The sequence below is a fragment of the Dermacentor variabilis genome, chromosome 3 (genome assembly GCF_050947875.1).
Source record: "Dermacentor variabilis isolate Ectoservices chromosome 3, ASM5094787v1, whole genome shotgun sequence".
In the NCBI taxonomy this organism is placed as follows: Eukaryota; Metazoa; Arthropoda; class Arachnida; order Ixodida; family Ixodidae; genus Dermacentor; species Dermacentor variabilis.
In genome coordinates this window covers 142444946-142465511 of record NC_134570.1, presented here as the reverse complement: position 1 = coordinate 142465511, position 20566 = coordinate 142444946, and the positions used below count along the sequence as shown (strand labels likewise).

The following is a 20566-nucleotide window of genomic DNA, read 5'->3' as shown; positions in this document are numbered from 1 at the left end:
CCAGACCGCGTCAGTCGCAATAGAACAATCGTAAGAAATTAGGTATTGCGCCAGCTAATTTCGCTAACATGTGTCATCCTGTACGTGGTGAACGGCACGGTAATTCGCACTACATGGTAAATCATGACAACGTGTGTTCACTGCCACAGGACGGGTTGGCAACTCGGTAATTGGGGTCACCATGTGTCGTCTGCCACAGGGATAGATGACAACTAGAGAATTTCGGGGATCTGTAAAACACAATAATGTTTTCAATCAATTACATCACCCGAAGCGGCTGTGACCCGTTTAATTCAAGCAACTTAGCGGATGTCGAAAGCATTAGCCAATATATTGATCACTCTGAGCTACAAGTTGTGGAATCTGCATTGTGTGCATTGCGATAAAGTCTTGCGATGCTGAATAAATAGAGATCAGTTAAGAAAGACTGCATGACATTCTTCTCCGAACTGCCAACTGGCAAGATAGACATGAGACTGCTGTGAGCGCATGCGAAGGGCGGCATTTTTGTAGTTGAAATCTACAGAGGACACTTGTCACGCAGCTATGCGCCGTCGTGGCATGAGACAATAGTTCTAAAGAAGCAATGCGGCTAGATCTAGGAGCGTGGGTGTGCTGGCCTTCGGTTATCTTCATTTTTTGGATACGAGGTGAGCAACTAACCATACTTGGTTTAACTTTACTCAATGATTCTGCTAGTGTATGTAATGTAGATAACGAACACTTTGCATTTCGCGCAAATACTTTGTGCCGGGACGAACAACCGACTCTCTGCAAGGTTATGAATATCGCATCCGTCTCTGACAGGCACACCTCCAAGAAGGAGCGAATATTTTTTTCGCCATCGAATAATTCTGAACCCCGCTTCTGTAAGAAAGCTTACGTAAAACATTTGCAACTACCGCAGCAAAGATTACGCTCAGCCTTCTTATTAATGGGGCAAGGGTTGCCTGATAAACAAACAGGTGTCAGCACGAGTCATTACTCTGGAAATTAGTTTTTGTGGCGTGCAATGACAAAATTCTAACATTATTTAGCATCACCACTTAAAATGGGAAAATGTACCATGTTATAAAGCGCTCCCTTGCTGAAAGTAGAAAACAACTTTACTGCTTGAATGAACGAAACGCATAAGGCGGTATTGACTCCACAAAGTTTAGCCTGTGCGACACGACATCTGTCAATGTATCTTAGGAGGGAGAGTATGCCAGCTGTCTAAAACAACAGGAAGTCTCGAAACGACAGGTTATAGAAATACGAAGTAAATGTTTTGTATGGATATACTAGCACACGAAGAAGTCAGATTTGCAAAATCGATGGTGAAAAATTAATTAGCTCAGTCATTTTAACTACTAAAATTTGCGCTCATGCATCATCATGCTATACCGCAACACTGGGACATTAAATGCTCATATTTGGAATGGTTCTCACGGTCACGTAGTAGGTCATGTCATGTAATAAAACGGATATAGAAAAATTGGCAGTACTGCAACGGCGAACTGTTCGTTTGCTTAACTACTGGAAACAATACATAGAATCTTCTATAATAATGATGTGCTACAACATTCCTAATATTAGAGACTCTTAAAAAACACAGATCTGCATACGGCTATTTAAAGAGGTCTCCAGCAACACTGAACAATTTTCAAATCGTTACCTTAGTAGAGACAAAGCCGGCATCACAGTTCAATAGCAATGAAGAAAGCAAGGACAAAATATGGCCCGCAAACAGTCCAATATGAAGCTGTGTGTTTATGCAATACATACCCTAACATTGTCGACGAAGCTATAAAATGTAGAACAATTCACAAATATAAATATGCATTACAAAAGATACTATTTTCCGATGGCAACAAGTTTAACGAATGTTAAGGGAGTTTTAAATTCTTTGATTTCAATAAAGAAGTTATAAATGTTACACTCTGAATTTATAACTTATGTTAATAACAAAGTGTTCTTATTTTTGCAGTGGTGTATTTGTTTATTTATTGCTAAATTGCACACAGTTGATGCTTTGCAATGGGCTTAAAATTTTCCTGTAAATAGTCTTGATTTTTTCTGTCTGATTAGTTGTATTTTGTTTTATTATTAAACAGCTACTTTTGCTGCTCCAGCGAGGTAAATGAATCAGTGAGGATGTTTCCGCCCTCCTTTTGCCTTACCTTGCGGGCAAACCTTGTATTTGTTTTGCCAAAACGAAAAACTTACGTGTTAAAACAATTCACAGATAATAATCTGGACATAGAGACCAGCTAAATTAACATAAGGTTGTCCAGAAGTGGTAATTACAGTTGTATTACAGTTGCAACAGCTGCTTGTCGTCAATTTCTCAAGTATACCTTTCTAACGTTGCAATAGACAATACATAAGCTCATATCTTCAACTGCTGGTTTGGGCTGCCCAAGAAAGATGCATGGATGAGATTTAGCTTAGAAAATACACGCAGGAGCAATGGTAAGTTTCGGACAATAGTAAAACAGCAAGACAATTAACACACAAATGAATATTGCTAAGCGTAAGCGTTCCTGGTATGACACACTCTGAGTGAAGACATTACAACGTTCCCTTACAGGTGGCTAAATGACACAAGGAATTAAGGTATCTCAGTAAGTGTATAAAAAAACTAGGATCCGTGCGGCTTCAAGTTCATGGTACAAAATTTTGATCTACGGCGGCCACATTTCGATGGGGGTGAAATGCGAAAATACCCGTGTACTTAGATTTAGGTGCACGTCAAAGAACCCCAGGTGGTCGAAATTTCCGGAGTCCCCCACTACGGCGTGCCTCATAATCAGAAAGTGGTTTTGGCACGTAAAACCCCACAATTTAATTTTTAAAATTTTGGTCTGTTCTATGAATATGGACCTCTCTAGCGTCATGCTGTACTTTGGCATCGTAGTGTACATTAGGCACGTACGCAGGATATCTATTTCGGGGGGGGGGGGGGGGCGGCAACCCAAGGTAACGTTTCTGTGCAAATGATGGCGGGGGGGGTTACCTTTCCTAGCTTAAATGTGAATAATGCCCCACCGTTCTTCATAAAGACGCGTAAAACCGCAAAAGAGAAATGAAATAAGGTGTATATCACTGGTATACGCCTGTGAGATACACCTCTCCTTTGCTTGACAAACAACGAAACCACATCAAATGGACTCGCGCAGGAAGGAAGTGAAGGAAGAACACTGCCAAGAACAAGTAAGCAAGCGAAAATGTAAAATAAAGATTTCTAGTAGAGTTTTTTCCTAGCTCTGGAGAAATGCAGAGAAATATATATTTGCCGAACAATCACAGTTGATTTGGATCCCTCGTTCATTGCTCTACCAAGTTAAGTGCCAGAACCCACTCGTATTGTTATTTAGGAAGTTGCGTAACGATGCATGGCTGCCAGTCCCATACGATCGCGTAGAGCGCAGGACGCTGCGGTTCCAGACGTACTGTGCCCACCGAGGAAGGTTAGAAACACACCCACATAAGCTTAGCAGAGACGTGGCTACGTCAGGCGGTAGACTGATAACGGTAGAAGTGCCATTCAAAACACATGGAGTCCGTCACGACTTCTGGCGGTGTTTTCTCTACTTCCTTTTTATATAAAAAGATGTTCATCCTTGAATAGATTCACAAGTAAAGGTTGAATTTGTTAATTTTCGTTTTTCGTTCCTCTTTGGCTGTTGCTTCGTTTCTCTCCCTTAGTAGATCGCATAATTCCTAACTCCTTGCGACTCTTTTCTCCAGTTGCCAACTTAGCGTGAGAAATGCTGTACAATTAGGGAACAACCAGACGAGGTAACCGGTCACATTCATATTCCTTATGGGTTTAACGGTTATTGCAGGGTTTGATCATGGACATTGTTTCGCGTTATTTTATTTTCCACCTTCTCTAACCTATATCGCTGGTATATGGTTCCGAGAATGTGCCAGTGTCGCGGCGAGCCGTGACTCGAGGAAATAATGAAGCAAAATTAAAAGTTTATTTATTTATTTATTTATTTATTTATTTATTTATTTATTTATTTATTTAAATACCTTCAGGCCTGTGGGCATTACAGAAGGGAGTGGAATGCATGAAAAACAAATGTATTATCGCAGAAATGCGGGAACACAGGAGAGAAAAACAGAAACAACAGGTAACTATGTTGCAGCAAAATGCAGATTGTTGAAAATAAAAAAATAGCTTCAATAGGAGATTTAAACAAGTTATTCTTGGTAATCGTGGAAATTCAGGTGGGCAGGCCCTTCCAATCGTTACATGTCTGAGGAATGAATGAGTAAATATATGAGTCAGTTCAAGATATCGGGAGGCCTACTTTTTGAAGGCAGTCTCTACGGGGTGAAATGAATTCTGGCTCTGATAGAAGGACTTATTTAAGATGGCAGTGATGATAAATTTTGCGTCAGAGTCATAAACGAGGCACTTTTCATCGTAAGGAAAGAGAAAAGTTCAAAGTAACTTTCATGGTGGACACACTAGACAGACGAGAGCAGTTATGAAGTATGAATATTGCGCTGCGAGTTTGCAACGATTCCAAAGTTTGAATGATACACTCAAGACGAGCATCCCACACCGAGAATGCATATTCCAGCTTTGGACGTACGAGCGATTTATACCGTATAAGTTTTAATGAGGATGATGCCATACAGAAATTGCGCCTGAAGCAACCACGCATGCAATTGGTATTGTTGGCAACGCAACTGGCGTTGCCAACAGCCAGCCGACTGGCCGCCGACTACCAGTCGGCTGGCTGCAACCAGCCGACTACGAACTGAATCCCATTCCTGGTCCCTGGATCAGTATAAACGAAGAAGGTTGAACTAACAAAGCTATAGTGATGCGCGTGACCGTTGCAATAATAGATGGTGACAACTGAACGCATTTCGAGTTATTAGCGCGGGCACCGAATCGACAATAAAACTGGCCTTCACATCCCAAGAGATGCCGATAACTACCGCCATCCAAAAGGAGTGAAAGAGGTCGCAAAATGCTGACCGCCGATTAGCTGTCAAATCTCAAGTTTGATTTGGCGGCGCTTTAGGAATGTGTGTCAGGAGTGACCGCGCGGGTGCGGGATGGGGGGGGGGGGGGGTATGCCGCTTAGTGTCGGTGGGGGGGGGGGCCCGCCCCCCCCCCCCCGTAAGTAAGCGACACACGTGCCTGGTGTACATGCTATATTACTTTCTTAAAAAGATAAAGCAATAACATCAAGCAGGCCAGGATACGAAGGGTCATGACGATATTTGCGAAAGGTCATAATCTTCGGGGTGGGGCGATATAGTTCCTTGTTAATTAATTCTAGCAATAGGCACCCGGCGTGGGATGAATTTGACTGGTGGCGTCTTCATGCGGAGCGGGCCGCCAATGTAATCGCATGTGACCGGCCGGCCAACGCACGCGCAGCCGCCACCTTCTTTGGCGGAGAAAGTTCCACTGTTTGTGCTACGCGTTGCCGAGATACCACATGGAACAAAGCCTGAATGAATATCTTACGTTTTCTTGCGGCAAGAACAGTTACAAAAACAGGACTGAAACTTATAGCCAATTCATTCACATCGTTTTCTTCGACACCTCACGAGATGGAAGGGCAGAAAGCCTGCATATGCGCGATGAGTAGGCAACGGTGCGTATATTTACGACGCTGCATTTTTCTTGTCTAATTGGTGTAGCACAAATAAATAAGCCCATCTTTTGGAAAAGCTTTGTGTTCCATGTAAATTGCCTATCTTTGGAAGAAGTTGAGTTTGGCCTAATTGGTGTTTACTGCATGTCGAACTGACCGCTAATAAAGAGGAAGACAGGGGAAGAGAGCACACAACAACCGTGTCGTCGTTGGGTGTTCTCTTCCGCTGCCTTCGCCTTTATTAGAGCTCATTATGGTATGCGTATCCTCGACTCTGCACTTTTAACAGCTCCGGCGATTGCATTGCACCAAACGCGAACATGTGCATTCTTAGTCATTTTGCAGTACGCTCAGGGCCTGAGTCTTTATCCTCCAGGTTACATTTTCCTTCCTCGTGCTTCCCAGCTATTGCTGCGTCTGGTTTCATGACTGCGTGTGCTCTGCATCGATGGCGAATACCGACGCAGCGGCGTGTGCACACTCACCGTCGACGGCGGCGTTACACGTGCACAGACCGCCGCTCCCGATTCTTGTCGCGCCAAGCTGTGAGAAATGGACAAGGACTGAATACTGGGCTAGTTTCCTAAACATAATTGCAAAAAACTTGTTCGGTTCTGCGAAAACTTGTCGCAGTTGTGTCCGCGCGTTCATGGACCAAAGCAGTAGCGGTATTAACGCTAGACTTAAGAAGCATGAGTTTGCCCTCTGCAACGCATCCCACGCACATTTAGTTGATCATTCCAGTTCTTGCGGCTGTAACCCTTCGCCATCGCGGCCATGGTGACCGCATTTTAGTGGGAGCGCAATGCGAAAGCACCCGTGTACTTAAATTTAGGTGCACGTTAAAGATCCCCGGGTGGCGCAAATTATTTCCGGAGGCCCCCCCTACGGCGTGCCTCATAATCAGATTGTGGTTTTGGCACGTAAAACCGCATAACTTTTTGGTAACCCTTCGCTAACGAATACGCACATCGTTTCCACTGACAAACAAAAACACTAGCAGGGACATCATAGAGGCGTTTCATGTGAAAAACATGAGTAACGCATGTGTCACCAGCATTCCATCACATTCTCAGATAAAGAGTTTACCTTCTTGTGCAGCACGTGTTACTATGTCCACTGAAGTTACGTAACAATGGTGTAACTTCTGCCTTTTCAAGGGCTGATAGAAATTCTTTTCGTTCAGTTTTACCTTGTGGTTCTCAGTTTCACCACCACGGTGACCATGTCGCGATAGAAAGTTTAGTGACAGGATTTCGCGTACCACGACCAGGATGATGATGATGAGCGACTCAGTGTTAATTTCGACCACCTAGAGTTCTTTACCGTGCTCCCAATGCACGGCACACGGGCGTTTTTGCGTTTCGCCCCCAACGAAATGCGACCACCGCGGCCGGGATTGATCCCGCGACATCATGATTACCAGCACCACACCAAATCTCCTAAGCAACTACAGTGGATATGTAACAATGAAGTATTTAAGTGTCAAATTATCCTCAAATAAGCTAGTTTGGAGTTCGCGCTTTTGTCGTCTGTTCCTATATCCCGTGTTGTTGCGTTGTTCCTGTGACTCAGTACCAACTTGCAAAGCTGTCAGTAATTCTCTCATTGCCACCGTTCGCGGCGCTGCTCGTCAGCGCGCTGTTGGCGCCTTACGACAGTTGCGCGTTGCCTTTAAGCTCACTGAAGTGATAGCGACGCTCCGTCGTTCGCCACACGGCCTTTCGGCGTAGCAGTCATTCTCAGTGTTCCTCTCATGAAAACAAGCGTCTTTGCTATCTTAAATGTCAGTCAGCGAAGCGTCCGTAAAATGGTGGTATGGTCAAATACACTGACAGTGCCATCATTGCTGCCACCGTAATTTTCTGTCGTGCATTACTTTGCAGACTAGATAACGTAAGTTTGAAAGAGGCCTGAAAGAAGTGCCCTTCTTTGCGTTTCTTACGCCCTAAATTTTTACCATGTCATTTACGCCACGAGTTAATTTACGCGTGTCTTAACATGCGGTAAGCACCCCAACTTGGGGAAATACAGGGGGTATTTTTTAATAATTGCCCGTAATCCACTTCCTATAGACTGTGAGCAACAAATTGCATTGGAGCCACTTAGGGACCCAAATTTCCGCCATCTTTTGATGTAAGTTTAATTACGTCGATTATAGAAGTCGACGTGTTTCTCTAAAACGCACGCTGTGATATCGAAAATGGGAATCTGATTATCTGAAAAATGCTTGCGCTTCAAGAAGTACTGCATTGTTGGAAGAAGGAGGAAGTCTAATATTGCTAGCTTGGGTGAGTAAGGTGGAAACAGTAAAAATTCCAACCCGTAGCAGCGTGCTTCCTTTTGAGTAACATGCGAATTGTGAAGTGGGACATTGTCTTGCAGAACGCGGGCAACATTATTGAGCTTGCCATGTCTCTTGCTTTAGATGGCCTACAGAAATTTAAGCAACAGTGAAGTATAGTACACCCCTGTAACCATGGTACCCTTTGCTAGAAAATTCATCAAGATTACATCCTGCTAGACCAGAAAGCTTGCAAGCATGACCTTGCCTGCCATGGGTTGAGCACGTGACTTCTTTAGGGTTGCTGAGCCCCGATGCTTCATTTGCATCCACTTAACTTCAGTCTTCGGATAACGATGGTGGACCCGACTTTCTTACTGTGTGATCAATTTCTTCAAAAAGTTATCCTGGTTTTCATTGCATGTCGTCAGAAGAGCATGGGAGCGTTCGGTTTGTTCCTGCTTCTAGGAATGCGTGAGAAGCCCTGGAACCCAGCGAATGAATCCGTTACGCAAGTGACGATGGTCCTGAATGATATTTTTGTTGGGTCCGACACTAATCATGACATTTGGGCTGGGTCTCGAATGTTTCCACGCCCATTGTCTAAGATGGGGGCCTTCGCCTCATGATTTATGTGTTGATCGATAGAGGGGCGGGGTCGCCCTACATTGAGAGTTGTTTCCGACAACTGCGACCACGTGTCAATTCACAATGCGAGATTTTGACTACACCATATTGTTACGTAGAAGCGACGGTGAAAAAACAGAGCAACAAAAATGTCAATTGATTAACTAACTTTTTATGTACGACCCTGTGCCCACAAACGCAAGTTACACTGAAAGTCCAACGTTGGCGGCGAACACAGCCGGAGATCGTCAAAATCTGATCAGCGGGTCCATTCTGTCGGCTTTTATATATCACTCCTCGAAGGTTCTAATGTAATTGCTGGTGCCCGCGTGGTTTCCAGAAAGTAGTACATAATTCGCGTCGTGAATGCAATATGTTAATAGAAGGTTCGGCGAGGACTTACACAACAGATTGAATGAAGCATAACATTCGCGTAAGTACCAAATCAGGCAGGCGCGTCTTGGGCTCAGCGATAACGTTTACCATTTGTTAGCCGGTGAACAGCGGTCAATGGAGAAAGATAAACAAGCGCACGTCTCATTCCTCCCCCCCACCCTCTTAAAAGGCGTCGTCCCGAAGCTGCAAACAAACACTCAAACGGAAAGAAAAGAATGAATACGAAAGATGAAACAGCACAACAAAGAAACAAAGTCCCTAAGTTCTTCACCGGGCGTAGAAAGGACTAAAACGCACCACGTGGACACCTTCGGGTCATGCGCGTTTCCGCTGTGATTTCGGTATGCCGTCTGTCGCAACCTCATATTCCAGTATGCGAATACGTGGGATGGATTTGTTCGGTCACAAATAGCGCCGTAGCAGTGATTCAAAGACTAAACACGGTCGCCGGGCTGGTATTCTACGTAGCGTCGTCAAAGATAATGCTAGCCCACAGGAAAATGGTTATTGGACTCTAGTGAAAATTCTGTTGATGTCTTGTGCAATCAACAAAATAGCTGAAATAATATGGACCTATCATTGCACACTCACTCATTATTACTGAAAAGTGGTTACCATGTAACCATTGTAGTTTAATTTACAGTTATTGCGTTGATTTCATATGGGCTTCCCATTGAATAAAATTGTATTTTGCTGAAATGTAAGGTCGAACGCAAAATAAAAATTACAGATTTTAAAGCAGACTACAATGCTAAATTATTGAACTTTTATATGTTCCGTCGAAGCACGGGTGTGCGTTGGCCTGAATCGGCTAAACAGGCAAGCCGTATCTGTAACACTAGAGGCTGTTGTTCCAAATGAGATCACGGATATGAGAGTTAACACCCGTAAGAACATTCTCGCGGTTGATGTCAAGAACAGAGCCGCATTGGATATCTTGAGTACAGTGAAAATGCTGGGCAAGATAAATGTTTGCACCATAATACCACAGGACAGCAATACTATATCAGGTGTGATTTATGATGTCGATGAGTCAATCGACGACAACGATCTGCCTATTTTGGTCAAACCCGCCACAGCAGATGTTCCTATTATTGAAATCCGTCGCCTAGGAGATTCACGCTGTGTGAGGATAACTTTCAAGGGAGGTAGCTTGCCGTCCCACGTGAAAGTTGGATTTTTTCGTCATCCAGTGCGACCGTTCATTCCAAGACCACTTCAGTGTCGTAATTGTTTGAAGATCGGGCATGTCAGCGGCATATGCAAAAATTCGACCGTGTGCGCGAGATGCTCTGAGCAGCACAGTGCAGATGCTTGCCGTGCGACTCACTTCAAATGTGCCAATTGCTCCGGTCCCCATGAAGCATCGTCCAAAGACTGCCCGAGACACAAGACAGAGCGGAAAGTCCTCAAACAAATGGTGAGAGACAACTCAACTCACAGAGCGGCCGCCGCCAAAGTACGACGGCGTAGTGTCCGCCGTCACCGTAGACGATCCTCGTCTACAAGAAATGCTGATACCGTCGCGAGACAGCCAATACTTCCTGAGGCTGGTGCTCCCAAGGCGCTCACCCACACTAACAACACGGTTTCTGATGACGCAGTGAATACCTTTACTGCAAACGACTGGCCTACACTTCCGACATTAAGTCCTCCAGCCCAACAAAGGTCGACGGTGGACTACCGACGACCCAATGAGCGTACAGATCACGTGCGAGGTCAAGAAAAGCAAGTAATCGCCATAATCAGATCTCTAATGAATGTCATTCGCGTGTTGTTAAACGACATGCAGACGCCATCTGCTCGAGGTGCACTACAAGTGCTGGACGGCCTGGATCCGGTTCTTGCGAGCCTCGAGTAGCAAGCACAATGGCTCTACCGCGTCAGCCGTTCTTCAGACAAGTCAAGGAAGCATCTATTATGCAATGGAATGCCCGTGGCCTGAAATCCCGCAGTGATTTTCGCCATTACGTTTTCACCAATCGATTCCCCATTGTTGTCGTCTGTGAACCGAAGCTACAGACACCCGTTCGGATCTCAGGCTATGAACCTCATATGTCATCGACTTGTACTGAGATTAGCAAAGTGACCATCTACATACGGTGTGAATTGACTTATGTTGTTCATCCAGTGCGGCCACATGACATTAATCAGTATGTGTGTTTGACCGCGAAACAACAAAACCTTGCGTTTACTTCAGTGGGCGCTTACCTTTCTCCATCAAGTCGTTTTGATAGGCAGAGACTGAGTGACATTATAGATGCGACACCTGGTCCATGGATTGTTTTTGGGGACTTCAACGCGCATCATTCACTTTGGGGAAGCAACAAGATAAATTCGAAAGGAAGAAACCTCGTGTCCTTTGCTTGCGACCATGAACTTTGTTGTCTAAATGATGGCAGTCCCACGTTTCTGCGCGGCCGGACATACAGTAGTTGTTTAGACTTAGCATTTGTTTCGCGATGCCTCACTCGCTGCGTCCATTGGTTCGCAGATATAGAAACCCACGGAAGCGACCACATTCCTACCTACCTGAAGATAAAAGGCCTCACCAAATCCGTTCCATCAAATTTTAAACAAACAATAGATTGGCCCGTGTTTAAATCCCTTATGGAAGACGCATGCCACGAAGGCATTTCGTCCACACTAGAATTTGAGATCGCCAAGGCTATGCAGGATTCTATGCGCTCATTTCGGCCATTAGAGAAATACACAGATTTTGATTCGGAAATACAGAGCCTCCGTGCAATCTGCCGGCGAGCGGAGCGACGGTACCGACGGACTAAATCACTCTACGACCTTAGAGAGGCCAGACGCATTCAAAAGAAAATTCAGCGTCGCCTTGCTGTACTCCACAATCACCGCTGGAAGTCGTTTTGTGAGTCTCTCGACCCACGTAAACCTCTGTCGGTTGTCTGGAGAACAATCCGTGGTCTTCGAACAGCTCCTCAACAGCGTCGTCCATTTAAGTCTCTAGCCCTACATCAAGGACGCCGAGAAGTCGAGGTAGCCGAAGATTACTGCGCAAGGATCGCGGGTCCGGCGCTCACGTATTCACCTTGCGCACCTATTCCCATTGTGCCCCCTTGCTCCCGGGATCCTCGTGTGGACGCTATTTTCTCCATCGAAGAACTGGAGGCCGCACTTGCTGGTTGCAGGCGATCTTCGTCACCAGGACACGATGGCATCACATACTCTGCGCTTGTAAACCTTGGTCAAGAGGCCAGAGATGCCCTTCTTGGCCTATACAACGCATCATGGCGTGACGGCTTGGTCCCTACAACGTGGAAATCCAGCCGGCTTGTTCCACTCCTCAAGGCTGGCAAATCCCCGTTGGAATTATCATCTTACCGTCCAATAGCACTGGCCAGCTGTGTCGGCAAGGTAATGGAAAGAATGATACTTGCACGGCTAGAATGGTACTTGGAATTCTACAACGTCTATCCAGAGGTAATGGCTGGTTTTCGACGTGGCCGCTCGTCAATAGATAGCGTTATCGACCTGGTAACATACGTACAACACCAGAAACATCTGAAACGAATCACTGCGGCCCTATTCCTTGATGTTAAAGGTGCGTACGACAATGTAGATCATCAGGCAATTCTGGACGCCTTAGAAGCTGTAGGAATTGGTGGACGCACCTTTCGTTGGATATGCAACTATTTGCATGGAAGATCTTTCTTTATTTTGACTGAAGACGGACCAACGCCATCTAGCTATACCAGTCGTGGTGTACCGCAAGGCGGAGTACTCAGCCCTACCCTTTTCAACCTGGTGCTCGTTGGTCTCGCTGATTCGTTACCGCAAACCGTACAGCTCTCCGTATATGCAGACGACATTTGCATATGGGCTTCAGGCGTGACACGTGTACAAGTCCGCGCCCGACTTCAGAAAGCCTCAACGGCTGTGTCAAGATACCTAAGAAGACAAGGCCTGGAGCTTTCTACTGAGAAATGTGCAGTCGTTGGTTTTACTCGTAAATCGATGTCCCCGTATGCTTTGCGGATTAATGACCAAATCATACAATATAGACGATCGCACCGATTTCTTGGCGTCATCATTGATAGAGACTTGTCTTGGAGCCCTCACATCTCGTACATGACGAAGCGTTTGGCCGCCATTGTGGACCTTCTTGCGTTTCTCGGCGGGAAGTCCTGGGGCGCAACAGTACCGTCAATGTTGCAACTATATCGAGCACTGTTTTTGGGCTTCCTGCGGTACAGCTTACCTGTAATAGGTAATACTTGTTCTACGAATATTCGCAAACTCCAGAGCGTGCAAGCCCAAGCACTCAGGACTTGTCTCGGTCTTCCCAAAACAACGTCATCGATTGCGACAGTGGCCATAGCCAGAGACGCGTCTTTGACAGTCTACATTGACACAGATGTCCTGAGAGCGCACATCCGACACCTGACTCGGATTCCCTCACACCATCTTGCTTGCTTGCCAGCAAAAAGGCCACTTTCAACTTTTGCTAAAACTATTGTAAGACATCAGTCGTACTTGCCGTCAGCATTTACGCCCGCTTCACGATTGTCAGATCCATTGTGGTGTCTGCACCGGCCGCCAGTGCAACTGACAATTCCAGGAGTCAGAAAGAAAGCTGGAGCGCCATTGCAAGCTTTGAAGCAAGCAACTTTGGAGCACATTAACAACGTGCACAGACTCCGGAAACATGTATACACAGATGGCTCAGTTAAACTCAACAGCGCTGCTGCTGCAGTCATCATCCCAGCACAATCTGAGGAAATCAAGTTAAGAACTTCATGTGTGACCACATAGACGGGTGCAGAACTCGCGGCGCTCCGTGCTGCACTTGATTTCATTAAGCAGAAACCACCCCAACAATGGACAGTCTTCAGTGACTCCAAGGCAGCCCTTCAGTGCATACGAAGCCCAATGCGCCACGGACCCAATGAACAACTGGCCTCAGAAATTCGGCACATATATCATCAAAGCTATGATAAGGGACACAACATAATCTTTCATTGGCTTCCAGGACATTGTAACATCAGCGGGAATGACCAAGCCGACGAAGCCGCCCGATCGGCACATGACAGTGGTCAACGAGTCTTCATTCCGCTTTCGCGAACGGACGCTGCGGCTGGGCTGCGATTGATGTCCCGTGAGTGCACTTTGCCCCTGTGGGACTCAAATGTTTTCACCATGTGTCGGTTGCGTTCGTTGTCTCCGGACATACGGATGCACCTCCCGCCTGGATTACCACGACGTGAACAGACCATGCTTTACCGTCTGTGGCTAGGCGTTGCGTTTACAAACGCCTATGCTTTCCTCATAGGAATGGCCAACAGCCCCACGTGCGACACATGTAACATCGACGAGACGCTCGCACACATTATCTGTGTCTGCCCGCGATACAGTGCTGAGAGACAAGTGATCTGCAGGGTACTGGACCAGCTGGACAATCGTCCACTTTCAGAACTAAAAGCTTTAGGCCAATGCTCCGAAAGAACATCCGCGTTGAAGGCCTTATTCGCGCTATTAACGTTCTTGCGGTCTACGGGGCTTCGCGACAGACTCTAAGAATGCCGTCCCCTACCGTTCTGTAGTGTACGCGCTTTGTTCGTGCTTGTCTCCCTTTTTTTCTATCTCCCCCTTCCACTCTCTTTCTCTTTTTATCCCTCTTAACCCTTCCCCCTGCGCAGGGTAGCCAACCGGAACTACCTCTGGTTAACCTCCCTGCCTTTCTCTGCATTATTTTCCTTCCTTCCTTTCTTTCAAGCTATATTTGTAGTCTTTTATTCCAAGACCCTTTTCCATGTATTGCTATGAAAAATCCATATGACAACGTCCATATGACAACACCATATGACAACGGGCATCATTAAGGAGTGTGCAATGGAAGTCGGTGGTAACTCCGTTAGGCAGGACACCAGTAAACTATCGCAGAAGACGAAAGATCTGATCAAGAAACGCCAATGTATGAAAGCCTCTAACTCTACAGCTAGAATAGAACTGGCAGAACTTTCGAAGTTAATCAACAAGCGTAAGACAGCAGACATAAGGAAGTATAATATGGATAGAATGGGACATGCTCTCAGGAACGGCGGAAGCCTAAAAACAGTGAAGAAGAAACTAGGAATTGGCAAGAATCAGATGTATGCGTTAAGAGACAAAGCCGGCAATATCATTACTAATATGGATGAGATAGTTCAAGTGGCTGAGGATTTCTATAGAGATTTATATAGTACCAGTGGCACCCACGACGATAATGGAAGAGAAAATAGTCTAGAGGAATTCGAAATCCCACAGGTAACGCCGGAAGAAGTAAAGAAAGCTTTGGGAGATGTGCAAAGGGGGAAGGCAGCTGGGGAGGATCAGGTAACAGCAGATTTGCTGAAGGATGGTGGGCAGATTGTTCTAGAGAAACTGGCCACCCTGTATACGCAATGCCTCATGACGTCGAGCGTACCGGAATCTTAGAAAAACTCTAACATAATCCTAATCCATAAGAAAGGGGATGCCAAAGACTTGAAAAATTATAGACCGATCAGCTTACTGTCCATTGCCTACAAACTATTTACTAAGGTAATCGCAAATAGAATCAGGAACGCCTTAGACTTCTGCCAAGCAAAGGACCAGGCAGGATTCCGTAAAGGCTACTCAACAATAGATCATATTCACACTATCAATCAGGTGATAGAGAAATGTGCGGAATATAACCAACCCTTATTTATAGCTTTCATTGATTACGAGAAAGCATTTGATTCTGTCGAAACCTCAGCAGTCATGGAGGCATTACGGAATCAGGGTGTAGACGAGCCCTATGTAAAAATACTGAAAGATATCTATAGCGGCTCCACAGCCACCATAGTCCTCCATAAAGAAAGCAACAAAATCCCAATAAAGAAAGGCGTCAGGCAGGGAGATACGATCTCTCCAATGCTATTCACAGCGTGTTTACAGGAGGTATTCAGAGACCTGGATTGGGAAGAAATGGGGATAAAAGTTAATGGAGAATACCTTAGTAACTTGCGATTCGCTGATGATATTGCCTTGCTTAGTAACTCAGGGGACCAACTGCAATGCATGCTCACTGACCTGGAGAGGCACAGCAGAAGAGTGGGTCTAAAAATTAATCTGCAGAAAACTAAAGTAATGTTTAACAGTCTCGGAAGGGAACAGCAATTTACAATAGGCAGCGAGGCACTGGAAGTCGTAAGGGAATACATCTACTTAGGGCAGGTAGTGACTGCGGATCCGGATCATGAGACGGAAATAATCAGAAGAATAAGAATGGGCTCGGCTGCGTTTGGCAGGCATTCTCAGATCATGAACAGCAGGTTGCCATTATCCCTCAAGAGAAAAGTATATAACAGCTGTGTCTTACCGGTACTCACCTACGGGGCAGAAACGTGGAGGCTTACGAAAAGGGTTCTACTCAAATTGAGGACGACGCAACGAGCTATGGAAAGAAGAATGATAGGTGTAACGTTAAGGGATAAGAAAAGAGCAGATTGGGTGAGGGAACAAACGCGAGTTAATGACATCTTAGTTGAAATCAAGAAAAAGAAATGGTCATGGGCAGGACATGTAATGAGGAGGGAAGATAACCGTTGGTCATTAAGGGTTACGGACTGGATTCCAAGGGAAGGGAAGCGTAGCAGGGGGCGGCAGAAAGTTAGGTGGGCGGATGAGATTAAGAAGTTTGCAGGGACGGCATGGCCACAATTAGTACATGACCGGGGCTGTTGGAGAAGTATGGGAGAGGCCTTTGCCCTGCAGTGGGCGTAACTAGGCTGATGATGATGATGATGATATGACAACGTCACGTCGATATGCCACCCGCATTCCCTCTTCTCGCCCTCAGCCGCGTCCCATGTTCAGTAGAAGCATATACGACGGGACCAATTTTACGGTAACTGACGGCTCTTTGCAGTACTCACATGAGTTTATATCATAAGAAGCCAACAAACACTGACACCAAGGACAACATAGCGGAAACTACTTGTGCTTAATAAATTAAGTAAAGAAACAATAAATTAATGGGAATGAAAGTGTATGGAAGAACAACTTGCCGCGGGTGGGGAACGATCTCACATTCTTCGCATGCCAAGGTTGTGGGATCATCCCGCACCCACGGCAAGTTCTTCAGATTCAGATTCAGATTTATTGATTCCAAAAAAATAGGTAATTACATGACAAATATACAGACGAGGGTCCCAAAGTGACAAAACTGTAGTGGGACCCTCGGTTAATAATAACAGCATTGATCGTGATATCAATAGTCAGCAAATTAGCGTATTTAAACAATATCTACAGATCAAATACATCATTAGACATGTCATTTACAATCAAACACGAAAACGCACGTTATAAAAGAAAGTCGGAAAAAAGCATGGATGAAATACAAGAAATGACATGTGAGATAAAAGTAAAAGGTACACCGCCAGATCGTAGTTAAGTTATCGCAGGAAATGATGCTTAAGGTGATTTTTAAAAATTGCAAGAGAAGTACAGGATTTTATGGTTGATGGTAATTCATTCCAAAGAGAAATTTCAGTGAAGGAAGATGTTTTTTTGCCGTAATTGGTATGAACCATGGGTAAAAGAAATTGTTGTTAGCCGCAAATATGGCTATACTTTTATTCAGCAAAAGGTCAGTTGCAATGAACGGAAACGTGAGGTTATATTGAAGCAACTTGTGGAGTAAGACGAGTATGTTAAACTGGAACAACTTATTAATAGGCAAGATATTATACGCGCGAAGTAATCAAGAGGCATTGGATTGCATGGAGCTAGAAGCGATAATGCGTATTGACTGATTTTGTATATGTTGAATTGATGATAAGTGACAAGCGTTCGTGTTGCCCCATGAAACAATGCCGTAATTAATGTGACTATGAATGAACGCATAATACAATGCTAGCAGAGCCTCACGAGAAAAAAAAGGGCGAGCTTTGATCAATGTGCGTATACCAAACGCAGTCTTGTGCTTGAAATGTTGGAAGTGAGAGCGAAATGCAAGGTTAGGGTCAAGATGTGTGCCAAGAAAAGTGACATCGGTGCTAACGGGAATTGAATGAATTCCAAGCTTTACTTCAGGAATAGAAGTTAAGGCCCTTTGAGCACTTTTGAATAACATAAATTTAGCTTTTAAAGGATTAAGAACTAAGTAATTCTTGCTACAGCATTTTATAATGTTACTTAATGCAATATTTAACTTAGAAGTAAGAGTAGCAACAGATTTGTCAGATGAAGATATGGTTGTGTCATCTGCATAAATTGCAATGAACGTAGTTGGTGGAGTTAAGAGAATCCGGAAGATCATTAATATATAAAAGGAAAAGCAAAGGGCCCAAAACTGATCCCTGTGGTACACCTTGGTTAATACATTTTTTTACTGAGAAAGTATTTGCTGCATGTACTGTGTATGGCCGGTCAAGTAAATAATTTTTTAAGAATGTCAGCGCAGGAGCGGTTATACCATAAGAGTCAAGTTTTTGAACAGGACTTGATGGTTAACCGTGTCATAAGCTTTACTGAAGTCTAAAAATACAGATCCGACTAAGTTTCCCAAATCAATACTTTTTATGTAGTCAGTTAGAGACAGAACAGCTAGATTCGTGGAACTTCCAGGGCGGAAACCAAATTGATTGTTCTTTAGCAATTTATACTTTGTTAAGTAGTTATTAAGACGTTTAACAAATAATTTCTCAATAAGTTCACTAAGGCAAGAAAGAATTGCAATTGGTCGGTAATTATTAACTGTGTGTTTGTCGCCTTTTTTAAAAACAGGAACAGGCGTGCTAGTGCCACCTCTGAAACCAATGTGGTCAGTGCGAAGCCTAGCTCTTCTTACTTTACTGATGAACTCGTTTTTCTTGTCGCGTGAGCAGAAGCGAGCAATGACGCTCTACTCATTTGACTTAGAGGCAACACGGTGAACCGTGTCGATATCAGCGGGTAAGAGAGGGTACTCGATAGCATCGCCAATTAGCTTCAGAATGACTCCGCAGTCTTCACCCTGCCATGTAGGGATTCCCTTAATTTCCACATTATTCATTCTCGAATATTGCTCTAAATCAGCCACTTTTCTTTCGAGTGCTTCGTTACGCGACAAGAGCGCCTTGTTTGAGGTTACGAGTTCTTCCTGTATTAGTTTTATCGTGTCTAGTTCCTTGTTCATGAACTGAACCCTTTCACAGAGGGAAGCGTGCTCACCTAGTCCTACATTCTGTAGCTTGATGTTAATTCTTGACACTAGATCATCGATCAGTGTATCCAACATCTCGTTCAGCACTGCTTCAAGAGATGCAATTTTTTTCGCCAGTTACGCTGTGGTAGGCATAGTGAAGTATATACACTACGAACAGTGAAACAAGAATTTTCGACAGCAGTTGCGGCATAACTAATTTTTAGATAGTGTACAGAAGTATTAAACCAGCCTGTTGGCAACAAGAATTTTCTTAGAAGGAGGACATGCCGTCGCAACTGCTGCCGCCAAATTGAATCAGTGCCGTTGTGTGCGTCCTTATATGGTCCTCATTGAAGTCACGTGCAGTCCGCGCAGACGCAGCAGGCAATACAGGGCTCAGACGCTTGAAGGCACTCGGAGCGAGTGCAAGCGCACGTGGAAATGAAACCATAGTGGCCAGAGACGACGCAGGAAAGTGTAAGCAGGTCGCTTACACTTTCATTTCTATTATATATATCGCTTATTTAATTTATTACGGACAAGTAACTTGCCCTATCTTAACGTTGGTGTCAGTGTTTGTTGGCTTATAATGATAAACTAATAAATATCGGGCCCCTCTTTTAACCCCGTTTCTTCTCGTTTACCACATAAATTGAGTCACGCAGTAACTAAGCGAACGTCGTATACTGAGGGGATCCCACTGAACTGAGGAGAAATAGGAGTGATGGAGGAAGGAGTGAACATTACTCATATGCAATTAAATTTATTCCATGTCACACGTTATGTAAAAAATTTACCGACAAATATATGTAACGTGGTCAACGGAATAAACCGTGGAGCAATGCACAACGGAAATTTCATTGGAGTGTCATTGTGCTGGCTCAGTGAGTGTTAAAATTACGTGTAATTTTACGTGAATCAATAATAGCACAATGGATCAACAACGAAAATTCAACGCCCATGTTCGTAAGGGAGCTGTCGATCCTGTGCTGGTTTTCGGGACGAAGTCAGTCTTGACTTCCAAGTACTCAGCAAGACTTCTTAGCTCTTTGCGCGCTCGATGCTGTTTGGCAAAGTCATCTGCGCTTAATGCTCCTAGGAAGACGTCGTCATCCGATTCGCCTTGTGGTGGCGGGTCAGTAGAGGCGCGCGATAGGCAGCCGGCATCACACTGCTTCCGTCCTGACTTGACCGCGTGATGTCGAATTGGTGAAGTCTCACACTCCATCGTGTTTGGCGACCACAAGGATTCTTAAGGGTTAGCAGCCAACTGAACACGTGGTGGTCGCTTACCACTTTGAAGTGCCTGCCATATATATCAGGCAGAAATGTCGCTGTAATCCAAATGGTCGCAAGGCACTCGTTTTGCGCCATCGTATAAAATTTCGCTTCTGCTTTCGACAGTGAACGGCTAGCGTAAGCTATTACCCTTTCAGCTCTATCCTTCCTTTGAAGAAGCACTGTACCGAGGCCTACGCTACTTGCGTC

General features: G+C 44.8%; 1 long non-coding RNA gene across 1 annotated transcript in view; it reads left to right on the top strand.

Annotated features, from left to right (window-relative positions):
• Positions 1-450: 450 nt before the first annotated feature.
• LOC142574228 (uncharacterized) overlaps positions 451-20566 on the top strand; it is a 55834-nt gene continuing 35718 nt past the window's right edge. Inside the window, exon 1 of the long non-coding RNA XR_012826460.1 lies at positions 451-650. This is a non-coding gene — a long non-coding RNA (uncharacterized LOC142574228). The remainder of the gene's footprint in view (positions 651-20566) is intronic.